The sequence below is a fragment of the Acromyrmex echinatior genome, chromosome 12 (assembly GCF_024713525.1).
Source record: "Acromyrmex echinatior isolate Ae372 chromosome 12, ASM2471352v2, whole genome shotgun sequence".
NCBI lineage: Eukaryota > Metazoa > Arthropoda > Insecta > Hymenoptera > Formicidae > Acromyrmex > Acromyrmex echinatior.
Window position 1 is genome coordinate 10,297,196 of NC_141863.1, and position 16,080 is coordinate 10,313,275.

Genomic DNA, 16,080 nt, shown 5'->3' on the forward strand with positions numbered 1-16,080 from the left:
ATTATTTTATTTTTATTCATTAATTACAAATTTAATAATTTATTTGTTTTATAAAAATTTTAATTTTTATTTAATATTAATTTTTTAAATTAAAAAATTAATTAATTTTATATTATTAGGTGTTGGAATTAATTCATAGCGTTTTTTTAATGAAAGAATGTTATTTATTTCACATGAGCATTAAAAAATACATTAATGAAAGTACTTCCCATCACTTCCCATCTCTTGTAAAACGCTACGAATTAATTCCAACACCTAATAAATTTAATATTATATTTTGTTATTATATATAATATAATATTATTAAATATATTTATTTATAATATTCATTTTTAATTATTTAATATTTTTTTAAATCAAATTCTAAACTATTAGGTGTTGGAATTAATTCGTAGCGTTTTTTAATGAAAGAATGTTATTTATTTCACATGAGCATTAAAAATACATTAATGAAAGTACTTCCCATCACTTGTAAAACGCTACGAATTAATTCCAACACCTAATATATTTTTTTCTTAATATAATTATTTTATCTTATATTTTTTTATTTATTTAAGGTTTAATAATTATTTAATTTTTTTTAGAAATTTCTAATTTTTATTTATCTTTATACTTAATATATTTAAAAATAAAAAAAAATTATTTTTTAATATTTTATTATTCATATTAAGGTTTAATAAAAAAAAACTTATATTAAACTGAAATATTAATTTCTAAAGCAGTTGAAGGTAATGTTACTGTTGCTTAAAATAAACTAATAGATTACATATCCAAGATGAAATTGATACTTTCAGACAATAATACATATGAGATGATAACTAAAGATCCTACAAAAAAACTTACGAGTGATTTACGTAACATTAGTAGATAGAAAAGAAAAGGGTTAATAGATGACTTGACGTATCGGAGGTTGCGTACGACTGATGAGGTCATTCCTAGAGCTTATGGTTTGACGAAGATACACAAACAAAACTATCCGTTGAGAATTATTGTTTCATCGTTAAATAGCCCATTATATAATCTATCATTGTTTTTGCATAACATCATTAAAGATTCTATACTAGAAACTCTTAATTGTATAAAAAATAGCTTTGATTTAATTAATAAATTTAAAAATGTTAAACTGGTACCAGATTCTGATGTTGGTTTCCTTGAATGTAGTATCTCTATTTATTAATATATCTATAGATTTGGCATCTGATAGTGTTGTTGGAAGGTAGGATGCTATATCCAAGAAAATTAAAATTCCTTTGGATGAATTTTTGATTGCCTTTCGGATGATTTTAAATTCTACGGTTTTTATCTTTAATAAAAAAATTTACAAGCAAATATTTGGGACCCCTATGGGGTCACCCTTGTCACCTGTGGTTGCAAATATGATTATGCAGGACTTTGAAAAATGGCTATCGGAATGCTACCTTGTCGACTGCTATTTTATTATCGATACGTTGCCGATATTATTTTAACTGCTCCATCTGAGAGTGTTCGTGATATTTTGGATATTTTTAATTCGTTGCATACTAGACTGCAGTTCACTACGGAGGTTGGCATTGATGGAAAAATAAGTTTTTTAGATACTATGATGATTATTGAAGAACGGAATCTTATTTTTGATATATAACCTAACTGTAAAGCAATCTTTTCCAGTAGATTTCTTAATTTTCATTCACCATCCACTTTATCATAAAAGAGGTGTAATTTATGGAATTGTAGATAGGGTTTTTTTGTTTGTGTCATCCGAATTCCAATAAAAATAATTTGATTGACGCTATTAAGATTTTTTTATAGAATGGGTATCCGTTATGTTTTATTTTCTCGACTATTCATAATAGATTTACAAGATTTGGAAGAAGAAATTATTACCAAAAATATTAGGTGTTGGAATTAATTCGTAGCGTTTTTTAAATGAAAGAATGTTATTTATTTCACATGAGCATTAAAAAATACATTAATGAAAGTACTTCCCATCACTTGTAAAACGCTACGAATTAATTCCAACACCTAATATATTTATTTATTTCTCTTTTTCTATAAATTACTTCTATAATTAAATCTTTTCTATAAAATCCCGACATAAAAGAAACACCTCTTAATGCTACATTTGAAATTAATAACCTTATTATTACATAAGGCATAACTTCATTTAAATTTCCTAATAATTGAATATCCTGAGTATTTTTCATTGAGTGGATAACAATCTCCGCAGCCATAAATAATATAGACTTAAAAATTGCATGTACTAATAAATGATAATACGCTATTAATCTAAACCCAAAACTCAAAATCATTAACAATAAGATAGGAAACAAGACCGTTTATATTAAATAACATTACAATCCGAAGCGCCACTACGGTCTAAGTATTAAGATGTTGAACTAATATATATATTATTCAAACGAATGAATTAATTTCAGAAATAATAATTACGTGTCGATATGGTTGTCGACATTAACGCAATTAATCTGAAATGTAATAATCCCCCCAAAATTCCCCAAATTAATCTTAAAAAACTGTAATAAACTTATTGCGAAAAAATATTGCCTCGGCCGGGAGTCGAACCCGGATCTCTTGCATTCCGTGCGAGCGTCCTGAGCCTTTAGACTACCGAGACCTTAGCAATAATTTTAGTCTAAAGGCTCAGGACGCTCGCACGGAATGCAAGAGATCCGGATTCGACTCCCGGCCGAGGCAATATTTTTTCGCAATAAGTTTATTACAGTTTTTTAAGATTAATTTGGGGAATTTTGGGGGGATTATTACATTTCAGATTAATTGCGTTAATGTCGACAATCATATCGACACGTAATTATTATTTCTGAAATTAATTCATTTTTGAGTTTGAATAATATATATATTAGTTCAACATCTTAATACTTAGACCGTAGTGGCGCTTCGGATTGTAATGTTATTCAAAATCATTATTATCAACCCTTATCAACCCTTAATTGACTTAGAATCGATAATGCAATAATTTTTTAAAAATCATTCTCAAAATTAGCTATAATTCCAGATATAAATATAGTAATAATAGATAAAAAACCTAAAATCGCTCTTATTCATCTCTATTAAAAATCTATTAAAACATACCCCCGGTAATCAATATTGAAGAATGAACCAATGCTGATACTAGAGTAGAGGTCCAGCTGACGGTAACCATACAGAAAAGAGAATTTAAGCTCTTTTAGTAACAGCCACCAATATTAACATCAATTCTACGCCCTCTTTAAACATAACTATCTCCCATCTTCCTACTATTATCATTATTCTCATTGTTATCAAAATCCCAACATCTTCAATTCGGTTACACAAAACTGTAACCAGAGTTATAAGACCCATAATTATGATAATAAACAATAAGAAACTATCCCTAATCCATCCCACCCTACTAAAATTCTAATTACATTAGGACTAATCTCATTAAACTATATAGACAAAATATTAGGTGTTGGAATTAATTCGTAGCGTTTTTGAATGAAAGAATGTTATTTATTTCACATGAGCATTAAAAAATACATTAATGAAAGTACTTCCCATCACTTGTAAAACGCTACGAATTAATTCCAACACCTAATAAATAACAACAATAAATAATTAAATCGATTTATATATTTTTCTAATCTTATATATACCAGTCTATATAATATAATTATTGAAGAAATTAATATAATAAATCTAATAAATAATATAGAAACTTAATCAATTAATAAAATAAACTTCAAATTTATAGCATTTAATTCAAAAATTAACCATTCTAAAATAACTATTAAATGTATTAGGTGTTGGAATTAATTCGTAGCGTTTTACAAGTGATGGGAAGTACTTTCATTAATGTATTTTTTAATGCTCATGTGAAATAAATAACATTCTTTCATTAAAAAACGCTACGAATTAATTCCAACACCTAATAAATAATAAAATGTAACATTCACTATTCTCAAAATTATAAATATTCAAAATATAAAATATTTATATATAAAAAAATAACGCATTTAAAATAATTTAATTCAAAATTACACATACGAGTATCCTTAATACCACAAACTAATATTTTCTCCTTTAAATTACTTAAATTTTATTTATTTTTACAACAATATTCATTAAATATTTACTCATTTTTAAAAATTATTACATAAATATAATTAAATTTAATAAATATATTAATAAAGAAAAAAAAGTATAATTAAAGTTATGTATTCTTTTAAATTAGAATTATAAATCTTATTTTCATAATAAATATTTTTCCCGTAATAAACATATGAAAATAAATATAATGAATAAGCCCCCCTAAAAAAACAAATTAATATTAAATATATTAACATTCTAACATCTCAATTTAAAATTCTTATCAATATTATTATCTCTCCTATAAAATTTAATGACAAAGGGAAAGAAAAATTTATAATACAAAATAAAAACCATCATATTATAGCTGTAAGTAAATTACTTACTATCATACTTATTTAAAAACAATAATCGTCTCACTGATCGTTCATAATACAAATTTATCATATAAAATATTCTAGGACATGATCCATGAGAAATTATCATCACATACGTATCCAATAATTACGCCTACTTTAAAAAAGATCATCAATCTACACAATATTAAATTCATATGAATTATTGAAGAATAATCTAACATATTTTTTATATCAATTTGTAGTAAACATAAAATTCTTACCATAATTCTACAAATAATCCCAAATCTAAAAATAATATTATAATAATATTATAAACCAATATTTAATCCTAACCTTATAATATATTTCTAACAAACGAATTAATCCATATGCCCCCATCTTTAATAATACCCCAGCTAAAACTATAGATCCATAAACGAGGACTTCAACATGAGCCTTAGGTAATCAAATATGAAATAAATAAATAGATATCTTAATGAAAAAGACTATATAAATCATTTAAAATCCTTAAAAAGTAAAATCATAACCTCCCATAACTATTATTATTAATCTAAACTTAACAGTTATTTTATATATATATGTGTGTGTGAGTGTGTGTGTGTGAGTGTGTGTGTGTGTGTGTGAGTGTGTGTGTGTCAGTGTGTGAGTGTGTGTGTGTGTGTGTGTGTGTGTGTGTGTGTGTGTGTGAGTGTGTGAGTGTGTGTGTGTGTCAGTGTGTGTGTGTGTGTGTGTGAGTGTGTGTGTGTGTATATATAAAATATATATACTAATAAAGGAAATGAAATCAATAACATATATATAATTATATATATGTTATTGATTTCATTTCCTTTATTATTAGGTGTTGGAATTAATTCGTAGCGTTTTACAAGTGATGGGAAGTACTTTCATTAATGTATTTTTTAATGCTCATGTGAAATAAATAACATTCTTTCATTAAAAAACGCTACGAATTAATTCCAACACCTAATAGTATATATATTTTATATTATTATATATTATTATATAATAACTAGCACTACGACGCTCAGGATTTCTTCCCCAATAAATAATTTAAAAAATGTAGGTATTATTCTAATCTCAAATATTATATAAAATAAAATCATATCTATAAATATAAAAGATATTATCAATACTATTAATATATTAATAAAAATTAATAATTTTAATTTACTAAATTCATTCACAACACAAAATCCACAATCTTAATATCATTAACATTATTGAATAATAATTATATCCTACCCTTATTATAATATTAAACCACTCTATGTCTTTATACATAAATATAACAATCAATATATGACTAAATACGTAACATTATATAAATTAAATAATGTAAATTATAATAAAATATTAATCATATTATTACTAAATATAAAATTTATAATTATTATAATAAATTTTATCATAAAAGAAACTTTTAAAAATTTTATTTATAAAAATTAAATATTATTAATATTACTGTTATTATTGTTTATATATTAGATGGTTTTCGTTATGCTTTTGTTTTTGGCATAACCTCGTTTATAGTCCATTGTATTGTCCATTGCCAGAATCACATTTCAACAAAGAAGATTTTCTCAAAAGTATTCCATTTTGTTAGTTGTAAGGATATGAATTCAACCGATATTCATATAATTTTTTTATATGAGTATAAACTTGGTAATAATGCTGCAAAAGCTGCACGCAATATAAATCAGGCATTTGGGGAGAATACTGTTAACGATCGAAAAGTGCAGCGTTGGTTTGAAAAATTTCGGTCTGGTGATTTTTCCTGACAAAATGAATCGCGCGAAAGACCCAAAACGTCTATGAAAAATAATGCTCTGAAAGCATTGGTGGAAACGAATCCAACTGTATTTACAAGGGAACTTGCTACCAGAATGAAAATTGACCATACAACGATATTGCGACATCTTTCTGAAATTGGCAAGGTGAAAAAAATGGATAAATGGGTACCGCACGAACTAACCGAGCGAAATAAGCTGGATCGATTGAACGTATGCTCATCATTACTAATCCGATTTCATCGAGAGCCATTTTTCGATCGAATTATTACTTGTGATGAAAAATGGATTCTTTACAACAATAGGAAAAGGTGTGCTCGGTGGCTTAATAGGAATGAGGCTTGTGCTCATACTCCAAAGCCATCACTTTATCCACGGAAAATTTTAATAACAGTTTGATGGAATGTGACTGGAGTAATTCATTCCTTCGAACTGGGGAGACGGGGAGACAATTACAGCCGAAAAGTACTGCTAGTATATTGATGAAATGCATGAAAAATTGAAAATTATACGCCCATCACTTGTTAATCGCCATGGCCGAATACTTCTCCATGACAACGCTCGGCCGCATACGTCGTACAAAACAATTGCGAAATTAAATGAATTAAAATATGAAATTTTGCAGCACCCAGCTTATTTACTAGATCTTTCGCCAACCGACTTTCATTTTTTTAAACATTTAGAACAGTTTTTACGGGTTAAACAGTATGAAAATGAAGACAGAAAATGAAGACTGAAAAATTCCATATCAGAGTTTATTGATTCTAAAGATCAGAATTTCTTTAAGACAGGCATCTATGCATTAAAATCTCGTTGGGAAAAGTGTATTGAAACAAATGGATCAATATTTTGGTTAAATAAATAGCTTTTGAAAAAAGATATGCAGTTTTATATATTTACTTAAAAATTCGACATTTCATATGCACCAACTTAATAATAATATACAATATTATATAAACACTAATAACAATATAATAATAATAATAATAATATAGAAATCCATTTTTTATTTATAATCTATATCTTACTTAAGTTAATTCACCCTTAATTAATAATTCACTTCTTTCATCCCACTCTATTAAAATTTTATAAAATTAAATGTATAATATAAATTTTTCCCCCTAAATCGAACAATTATTACTAACAAACCCAATCCTAATATTCTTTCACAAACCATAAAAATCAAATAATAAATTAAATAAAATTCTATCTCTACTTGTACTATAACAATATATATACATATTGACATATTCACTATCAATAACTCAATTATTATTAATATAATTATTATATGTTTATATATTAATACTAATAATAATAAAGAAATTAAAAAAACTTGTATATAAGCTATTATATAATATCTAAAAAAATATTAATATAACTAATGTTTTATAGTTTATCCTAAAATATTAATTTTGTAAATTAAAAATATAAATATAAACTAATTTATTAAAACAAAAAAAAATTAAAAAAATATTTTTCAATATATCTCTAATCTCCAAAATTAATATTCTATTCTATAAACTATTTTTTGATTTTCTTATTATCGCCTTATTTTCTTCATTCATTTCATCCCATTAATTTTAATATTACTAATTTAACTTACAATTACCTACCCTTCCCAAAAAAACTTATTTATCTAATCACAACCAAATTTAATTTATGACTAAATTCTTTAATATAATCTTCCTTATTTTTTTTCAACAATATTTTTTATTATATTTATCATCTTATTCAATTCTTATAATATTAGCTCTACAATCATTCTTTTAATTTTTTAATTTTTTTATTAATCTTTTTATAATTTCATTCTGATTAAAAAATTATTTATATTCAATTATAATATTCCTTACTTTAATTAGAGGACTACTTATTATTTTTTTATATTTTACAAGATTAATTTCTAATATAAAAAATAATTATTTCATCAAAATTACCCTAATATTAACTTTCTTAATAAATATACTTATACTTGCAATAATAAAAATCCTCGTAAAATCTAAATCTTTTTATTTTTTTTACTCCCAATTTTCATTTAACTTTCATAAACTAATATTTTTAATATAAATTTTTCTATTAATATCAATAAAAGAATATTTGAAAATATTTTCTATATTTACTTTTATCTTTACAATAACATTACTTTTCCTACTCATATCTATATTTATAATTATTAAAATATATTCAATTAAATTTTCTTCTTTATAAAAAATTAATTTAAAAAAATACTTTATTAAATTATTAAAATCTATCCCCAATTAATAACTAATAATATATGAAAAGAATTAATAAAATAATTGAACACTCTTTAATCTCCTCTCCCCTATTAACATCTCTTACTGATGAAACTTTGGTTCTTTACTCGGTATTTTCTTACTAATTCAAATTATTAGAAGATTATTTCTATCTATTCATTATTGTCCTAATATTTCTATTGCTTTTAATAGAATTATTCATATTATTCAAAATGTCCCAAACGGATGAATTATACATAATATTCATATGAACGGAGTCTCACTTTTTTTTATTTGTATATATTTACATATTAGACGTAATATTTATTACAATTCTTTTAATTTAACCCATACTTTAATATCAGGTGGCTCAATTCTTTTATTATCAGTAACTACAGCCTTTCTCGGATATGTTCTTCCTTGAGGACAAATATCTTTCTGAGGACCAACAATAATTACCTTATAACAACTATCCCATACATTGGAAATATATATTAGTTATATGAACCTGAGGGGGATTAATAATTCAAATCGTTTCTTCTCTTTCCACTTTATCCTTCCATTTATCATTTATTTATTTTTATTCACCTATTTTTTTTACACTCAACCGGATCCTCAAACCCCATAGGAATAAACAGAGAAATTTACAAAATTCATCTATATTTTATCTTTAAAGATCTCCTAGGATTCATCTTCATTTTTCCATTTTCCTTATTATCATTCTCCAATATCCATATATTATAAGTGATCCAGATAACTTTACCCCCGAAAATCTCATAGTTAAACCTACCCACATTCAACCAGAATGATATTTTTTATTTGCTTATGCTATTTTTCGATCTATCCCCAACAAATTAGAAGGAGTTATTGTCCTTACTTATCAATTTTAATTCTTTACACTTTCCCTCTTATTAAATCTAAATACTTTACTTCATCGTCAACTATTATTTCTAATCAACTAATCTACTGAATATTCATTAATATCTTTATTCTGTTAACTTTATTCTGAGCCGGAGCCCAACTAATTGAAATACCATATATTTTAATTAGCCAAATTCTTACTTTAAATTACTTTTCATTTTTTATTATCGTATCTTTAAATCATAAAGTATGAAAAATTATTATTTATAATTAATAAATTTATAAATAAATTCTTTTTTTTTATTTTTATACTTAAATTTATTCTCATATATCCTCCCCTTGTTAAACTAATTAAAATAAAAACAAAATAAAATTTTTATTTAAATAATTTAATATACAAATAATAAATTAATATTAGGTGTAGTAAAAAGAAATCCATTATTTTTCCAATAGATGACTTTAGTAATCTGTATCTCGTCTACGCGTGATACAGATTACTAAAGCCATCTATTGGAAAAATAATGGATTTCTTTTTATTACACCTAATATATTTATATTTAGATATTTATATTATTATTTATTATTTATTAATTTTAATCCTGCCTTGCGGCTTAGGATAGCTTCCAGTATACATTTATTTACATTTGTTCTTAATTTAATAACATTTGACCCTTATCCTCCTTTGGTACCTATTCTTCATATTTTCCTCATACACAACTCTATTCTCGCTCTATATATATACGTATAAATATTTATATACTTATAAACATATATACTTATAAACATATATACTTATAAACATTTGGAATACTTGAAATACATATAAATGCTATTCATTCAAAAACAAAACAGTATGTATCGCATATTACACACTTTCTTACCTATAGCGTGCATACATATAACTACTTTGGTATTTTATGCTTGGAACTGCCCTTAAAATTATACTTATATACAACTTTGCTTTCTAATCTACTTAGTGTAGCAATCTGTGATAAGTCCTCACTCTTCTTTCCCTCCCTTTTGCTTCTTTTTTTGCCTTATCTACTCTCTTCATTATCTCTATCCCTTTACCTTCTATCCCTATGAATTCTTTCATCAGCATCTCACGCTTTGTCTCCTTGCACTCCTTGAGTATATGACTCATACTCTCTTCTGCAGCATGGCAAAGTCTACATCTCTTTTCTACTTCCTCTCTTCAGTACTGACCTCCTTTTGTCTCGTTCCCACATTTGAATCTTGCTATTAAACTTCTATCTTTCATCCTCTTTTTGCCTTCCAAGTATTTTTTTTGGTAACTTTTTTGACCGTATATTTTTATAATTGTTATTATACCTTGACTCATTTATCTTTGCTTGTCTTTCTTCTTTCTCTCTTCTTTCTATCTAATCTCTTTATGAGATCTTCTGTTATACCTTGATCTCCTGCCTCTCTTACTCTTCTTATTTATTCCTTACTCATTCCTGCTCTTTCCAGCATTTCTCATCTCTTCTTTTCCCAGTCACCTTCTTTTCCTCTACTGTCCTTTTCCAACTCCTTTATACATTCTTTTATTAACTTTTTCCTCGAGTTTCCTATTCTTTCCTTGTACTTTACTGCTCTTCTGATTGCTTTAATTTTGATTTCATTTATCTTTGTTTCTTCTACCAGTATATAATTAGGTGTTCTCTAGTCTAGTTTTAGAATCCATTTCACATACTTCATTTTTATTCCGTCTAGTCTATTGTTGTCCTGGCAGCCCCACACCTCCGCTCCATACAAGGCTATACTCTTCACCAAAGAGTTGAATATCTTCATTCTTCTTTCGAAGTTGTCTTTGAATATTTTTTCTCCAATGCTCCATGTTCTCTTCATTGTCACTGTTGCTTTCTTTATCCTTTCTTTTATATGTTTTTCAGTCCCTCCGTTTTTCTGTAGCGTTATCTTAGGTACTTGATTTCTTTAATTTCTTCTATTTCCTCTTCTCTCCATTTCTGTTTTCTCTTTTTTGTCCTACCTCTTTTTTTCTCAAATACCATTATTTTTGACTTCTCCGGGCTCAGATTCAGACCTTTTTTTTGTATAAACCTCTTAAATCTCTTCAGCATCTCTCTCATATCAGCTTCTCTATCTGTCAGTAGAATCACATAATCCGCATACATTATTGTCCAGCATTTCTCTTTTCCTATTACTAATCCTTCCGTCTGACCTATCTCTCCCTCCAAGTCTAACATATATATATTAAACAATGTTGGGCTTAGCGGACATCCATGTCTAAGGCCTTTTTAGTTCAAAACTCCTCTGACTTCCTATTACCTACTTTTACTATTGGGTCATCTAAAAAATATCCGCGGTTTTTTGTTCAATTTTTGAATGAAATTTTTCTTTATTGAAAATCAATTTTAATCAAGTATATATTGGCCATTATTATCTATAACCTTTTGCCATTTTTCGAGTAATTTCATAATTCCATCCGTGTAGAACTTTTGTGGTTTATCGGCGAAAAACTTTTTCAAGTGATTTTCGGCAGCTCTTTTGTCGGCCAATGTTTTTCCATCAAGAGAGTTCTGCAGAGATCGAAACAAATGGTAGTCAGACAAGGTCCGGGCTATACGGTGGATGCATCAAAACTTCCCAACCAAGCTCCCTCAATTTTTGGCGCGTCATCAAAGATGTGTGTGATCTGGCGTTGTCATGATGGAAGACAACACCTTTTCTGTTAATCAATTCTGGTCGTTTTTCTTTAATCGATTCCTGTAATCTATCCAGTTGTGAACAGTAGAGCTCTGAATTAATCATTAGGCCATGTAGTAACACCTCATGATGGACGACTCCCTTCCAATCCCACCATACACACAGCATCACCTTATTTGCCATCAATCCTGGCTTTGAAGTCGTTTGTGGTAGTTCGCCGCGCTTATTCCATGATCTTTTACGAACAATATTCTTGTATTTCACTCATTTTTCATCGCCTGTGATGATTTGCTTCAGAAATGGGTCGATTTCGTTGCGTTTTAGTAGTGTTTCGCTGATGGAAATTCGATCAATCAAATTTCTTTGCGTTAATTCATGTGGCACCGAAACATCGAGTTTCTTTGCGTAGCCAGCCTTTTTCAAATGATTCCAAACTGTCATATGATTGATTCTTAGTGCATTGGCTGTCTCCTGACAGCTCACATGCCGATCTTGCTTGACCAGTTGCAAAATTTCATGGTCTTTTTCAGTGACTGGTCGACCAGAGCGAGATCGATCTTTGACATCAAAATTTCCAGAACGAAATCGAACAAACCACTCCTGCATCCTGCGTTCACTTACAGCATCCGCGCCGTAAACATCACAAATTTGTCTGCATGTTTGTGCTGCGTTTTTGCCTTTTTTGTAGTAAAAAAGCATCACATAGCGTATTTCTTCAGATATTTCACTCATTTTCAAACCAATATAACTTTTGACATGATTGATGAATCACCAAACTTTGTTTACAAAAAATGTAACCTAAAATGTCATCTTTCAGACGCGCGTTCGTTTGACACAATCGGATTAGTGTTGCCCGATATATGACCATCAACACCATCTAGTGACAAAAAACCGCGGATACTTTTTAGATGACCCAATATATTCCTTGTTTCTTTATACGTCTCCATAACTCGGAGTCTGAGGTTGTTCTCTATCTGCATCTTTCTCATCATTTCATTTAGCAGTTTCCTTTCCCATTATCGAATGCAGCTTTCAGATCCGCCAAAAAGGCAAACATCTCCTTCCTTCATATTCCTTCCCCTTTCTATACTCTGTTAATCATTATTGATTATATTGTTAATCATTTTCCAGAATTCTTTTCTGATTTCTTTGGACATCTTTCCTCCTTTTTTGCTCAATTCCCTGTTAACCACGTGATATACTAGTAGATTGCATCCATTGTTCCTCTTCCTTTTCTGAATCCATACTATCCTTTCTTCAGCTTTTCCTCCGCTTCTTTTTCAAGACTTCTGTTTAGAATAGTCGCGTAAATCTTATTGAGATGTGTCCATTAATGTAATTCCTTTATAGTTTTTAATTTCTTCTTTATCTCCTCTTTTATAGATAGGACAGATAAAGCCTTTGTTCCAATCTGATAGTATTCCTTCCCCTTTCTATACTCTGTTAATCATTATTGATTATACTGTTAATCATTTTCCAGAATTCTTTTCTGATTTCTTTGGACATAAACTTCATTCTCTATCTCGTTTCTACTCTCATTCTCATTCTCTTTTCTCCCGGAGTCTTTGCTTTTTTTAATTTTCTTAACACCTCTATTAACTCTTCTTTTACAATTTCTTCTACTTCTTCTCTTCCTGTCTTTTCCTCTTCGCTTTCCTCACTTTCCATACTCAGAGTCGTTTTCTCCCGCGTGCCCTCTAGCAGCTCCATAAAATGGTCTCTTCAGCTGTCCATCTATATATCCTTCTGATTTCTTCTTCCTGTACTTTGTTTATATATTTCCTTCCTGTACTTGTGTTTATATATTTCCATGCCTCTTTCTCACTTCTTATATTTTTTATCTTTTCTTCTTCTGCTTCCGCATGCTTCTTCTTCTGTGCTTCACACCATTCTTTATAATTCCTCCTTTTTATCACATAATCTTCCCTGCTAATTCTTCTTTTCTTCAGTTCTCTCAATTCTTTTCTTAACTTTCTTTTCCTACTTCTCTATTCTTTATTATATCATTCTTTCTTTCCTAATTTCCATGGGAATATTTTCTTTTTATCTTTCTTGATTGCACTTTTAATCTTTTCTTTTATCTCCATCCAAATGCCCTCCGTATCTTCCCGTGTGCTCTTCCATTCTTTACTCTTCTCTTGATAGCTTTTCATCCCCTCTTCCATCCAGTCACTTCTCTCTATTTCCACTATCTTTTTTTCTCCATTATTTGCGATCTTAGCAGCTCTAATGGGATATGATTTGACTCTGTTCTTGCCTTCTTCTACTCTTTTGATTTCTTTGCATGCTCCATCATTTCCTATCATATAGTCCATGACCGAAAATTCTCTCTCCCCTATATAAGTCCATCCCCTTCTTTGAAGCTTCCAGTATCACCCATCCTCTCTCTTCTATCCTTCCTATTAGTCTATGGCTCTCTTTATTTATTATTTTATGTATTGATTTTTTGCTCTTGTTTCTCTTCTCATTTTCTTTCTCTATTACCGGTTTTCCTTCACTAGCTGTCCTTGCATTTAAATCTCCTCCTATTATTAAATACTCTTCCTCTTCTTCTCGAATATGTTCCATCAACCTTTCCATTGTTTTTTCTACCTCTTGACTACACACTGTTATTATTCTCCATTTATTTCCATTATAGATCATTTCACATTCCATCGCTGCTTCACTTATTTTCCTAACTTCTATATTCTTTATTTTCTTGTTCACTGCAGTGATTATCCCACCTTTTGCTCTTCCTTTTTTATGTTCCTTCTTTGCCGGCACATAGTTCCACTCGTAGTTTTTCGGCAATCTATTTTTAATTTTCTCTCACCTTTCTTCATCTATCCATGTCTCCACTAATCCCACGATTAAATTCTTCCAGATATTCCCATGTTTCCTCACATTTATTAGACAATATTCCAAAAATCCTGCAATATTCCAAAAACAAATTCTTAATCCTCTTTTCGCCTCTTCCCCGCCATCTTTTTCCTTTTCATTCTCTTCTTCCTCCTTTGTTTTTTTCTATTCTTTTCTCTCTCTCATTCCAGCGTAGCCACTTATCTTTCACAAAAATTTTACTATAGCTTACTTTCACATTATTTCCTTTCTTTTTCTCCTTTTTAGTTTTTTTCTTCAACTGCTTTTGCATTTTTCTCTCTTTTCTTGTTAGATCATCATCTATAAATATCCCTGCACTTAACACTTTCTTTCTTGTCATAATCTCGCTTTTTTCTTCCCAGCTCTCTAATTCAGCTATTATAGTGCACTTATTCTCCCTGTCCTGTGCCTTAAACGCTTTTCTTACTTTCACTTCTAATTTTCTTTGACGATTTTTACCTGCTGTTCCATCTTATTTCTGCCTCATTTGCTTATGCCTCTGATTACTATATTGTTTCTCCATCTTCCTCCATCCTTCTTTTCGCTTTCCCATTCCAATTTTTCTATTCTTCTTTCCAGTTTTCTCCTTTTTATGTTATGTTCTTCTTTATCTTTTCTTCTTTTTTCCTCCATCTCCAACTTTCCTTCTTTCCTTCCTCATTTGTTCAATTTGTCCCATCATGTTTTCAAACCGTTTACAAATATTTTCCTCCATCTCCTTCATAAACTTTATCATAGATTCCTCTTTTCTTGTCATGTATCTCTGCATATTTTCTTCCTTAGGTTTGTTTTTACTGCCTGTCTATTTATATATTTATATATACAGGGTGACATGAATATACGGCCCCACTCGTCTCAAGCAGGTAGAGTGAACTAAACTGAGTAGAAAAGTCCTCTACCATTTTGTAATGGGGCCGTACCTTCGACAATAGTAAGTCGAGCAGACGCGCGTATTCGGCTATCTTTAAACGTTAATATCTTGTTAATTATTGCGAGCGTTACAAAATGATAAAGGACTTTCCTACTTAATTTAGTCTATTCTACTTGCTCGAGACGAGTGGGGCCATATATTCGTGCCACTCTTTATATTATATTTTACATATATTATATATTTTTTTATCAATGATATTAATATTATTTTATTTATTATAATATTATTAAATTATTTTTTATTTATATTCCTCTGATTATTAATAAATAATTATAAATAATTAATTAATGATCTTGAAATAAGTCTATGTTTTG

General features: G+C 28.4%; 1 pseudogene; it reads right to left on the reverse strand.

Annotated features, from left to right (window-relative positions):
- Window positions 1–7,723: 7,723 nt before the first annotated feature.
- LOC147907866 (uncharacterized) lies at window positions 7,724–12,783 on the reverse strand (annotated as a pseudogene).
- Window positions 12,784–16,080: the final 3,297 nt, after the last annotated feature.